A 2,469-nucleotide genomic window follows, 5' to 3' on the forward strand; every position below is an offset into this window, starting at 1 on the left:
CAGCCGTCTCGACCGTGCATGACCGTGTCGGAAATGGAGACTCCACCCACTCGCACATGCAGAGATGCAGCTCCAGCCGGGTTGAAAAATAGTATGTCCCTTGAGTGCCGAAAAGTGAAATGACGAATGATTGACATGGCTTGGTCTTGCATCACAGCTGCATCATCTGGTAACACCTTGTACCATTGGAAATCTGCCAGTGCAACGATAGCAGGTCGCGAAACACCGCCGAATCATGCGATTCATGCTCCATGTGCACGACACGGCTTTCAATTCCGTCAGCATGCTCATGAGGGATTGGTGCCGTTGTAAAAGTGAGGAGGCATGTGCTCACCAAATCAGATCTTTTGAATTAGTGCTCAATACATGGATAACATTCTCAACACTTATGGGGCTTGCTGCTTGCTGGGCCCGCTAGAACTGCAAATATTTACGGTGTAGACGCGTCCGATGCGATGTGAGTACGGGCGCACTAAAAAAAGCTGACACTCGGGCTGAGTGAGAGTGAATCAACGGTGCACACCCAAGTTCTTTGATATGACAGGGGCCTGTACAATAAACCCAAAACAGAATACAAGCATACTGCGTTTTCGCAAACGAAACGAAAACGCAAACGAACGGATTCAGTACAATTCTCTGTGGATTGTGGGCTACATGTGCATGAATCAGTAATAACACACGGTGCTAGCGTTCTCACTTGAACAATGCTTATGGCGAAATGTTATGTTGCGAAATGATTGGTACAGCTGACATTTTCAGACTGCAATAGAAGATGAATGTCACTGAACTCGTGTGAAACACAAATATGGATGGTAGGCATTGATAAGTACAATACAATACGCAATACCTATTGGAAACCAAACAACTTGTGCCGATTTCTGCTACTCTTCCCAGCGTTCTGCAGTTGCCTAGTACTCTCCTTCCTCTTCGTCGTCGCTGACCCCTTGCTCCACTTCTTCATAATCCTTTTCAAGAGCCGCCAGATCCTCACGCGCTTCGGCGAACTCTCCCTCCTCCATCCCTTCACCCACGTACCAGTGAACAAACGCCCGTTTGGCGTACATTAGGTCAAACTTGTGGTTCAGCCGACCCCAAGCCTCTTTGATGGCGGTGGTGTTGGATAGCATGCAAACAGCGCGCACTACCTTGGCCAGGTCACCGCCAGGCACCACCGTCGGCGGCTGGTAGTTAACTCCGACCTTAAAGCCGGTGGGACACCAGTCGACGAACTCAATTGTACGCTTGGACTTCATGAAGGCGATGGCGGCGTTGACGTCCTTGGGCACGACATCGCCGCGGTACAGGAGGCAGCAGGCCATGTACTTGCCCGTCCTCGGGTCACACTGACCATCTGGTTGCCCGGCTCAAAGCAGGCCGGGGTGATCTATGACACGGACATTTTCTCGTGCTGCGCCTTCGCGGCCGAGATGATCGGCGCGTACGTGACCAGGGGGAAGTGGATGCGCGGGTACGGCACCAGGTTGGTCTGGAACTCGGACAGATCAACGTTCAGAGCGCCGTCGAAGCGGAGCGAGGCGGTGATGGAAGAGACGATCTGGCCGATCAGGCGGTTCAGATTGGTGTAAGTCGGCCGCTCGATGTCCAGGTTCTTTTGCGCCAGTTTGGTAGATAGCCTCGTTGTCGACCATGAACTCTACGTCAATATGATCCAGAGTGGTATGCGTGAACAGAACAGCGTTGTACGGCTCCACGACAGCTGTGGCACCTGCGGCGCCGGGTAGATGGAAAAGCACAGTTTGGACTTCTTGACATAGTCAATCGATAGCCTCTCCATGAAAAGCGACGTGAAGCCGGAGCCGGTACCACCGCCAACGAGTGGAACAGTAGGAAGCCTTGTAACCCACTGCATTGGTCAACCATCTTCCTGATTGTGTCCATGGTGGTGTCGATTATCTCCTTGCCGATGGTGGTAGTGACCTCGGGCGTAGTTATTGGCCGCGTCCTTCCTTGCCCGTCTGCAGCTGGGATGGGTGGAATAGTTGACGGTTACGTGCCCGTGCGGACTTCATCCACGACGGTCGGCTCCAGGTCGACAAACACAGCTCGAGGCACGTGCTTGCCGCTCCCCGTTTCCGAGAAGAACGTGTTGAAGCTGTCGTCCGGCAACACCGATGGACTCGTCGGACGGCATCTGGCCGTCCTGGCATGTATGCCGTGCTCCAGACAGTAGAAGCTCCCAGCAGGCGTTGCCCATCTGGACACCCGCCTGCCCGATGTGTACGCTGATCACCTCACGCATAGCGGCAGATTTCTCTGGTTTTTCACGACACTGGCTTACCAAGCTACGGTAGAGCTCCTGGGTGAGCTACTCGCCAGGCACAGGTCCGCGTCTGGATGTTCCCTCAGCGGATAACCCAACGCTGCATGCCATGCGGTACAATCGCTGGCACAGGAGCCCCTCGGCGCACCGTGCGCAACTGTGCCGTAATTGCTCCGGGCTGCGGTGTC

At 54.0% G+C, this 2,469-nt stretch overlaps 1 pseudogene; it reads right to left on the minus strand.

The window, feature by feature from the left end:
* Positions 1-697: 697 nt before the first annotated feature.
* Positions 698-2,260, minus strand: LOC119107571 (tubulin alpha-1 chain-like; annotated as a pseudogene).
* Between the last annotated feature and the right edge of the window lie 209 nt (positions 2,261-2,469).

The sequence above is a fragment of the Pollicipes pollicipes genome, unplaced genomic scaffold (genome assembly GCF_011947565.3).
Source record: "Pollicipes pollicipes isolate AB1234 unplaced genomic scaffold, Ppol_2.1 Scaffold_6686;HRSCAF=7923_pilon_pilon_pilon, whole genome shotgun sequence".
NCBI classification, from domain to species: domain Eukaryota; kingdom Metazoa; phylum Arthropoda; class Thecostraca; order Pollicipedomorpha; family Pollicipedidae; genus Pollicipes; species Pollicipes pollicipes.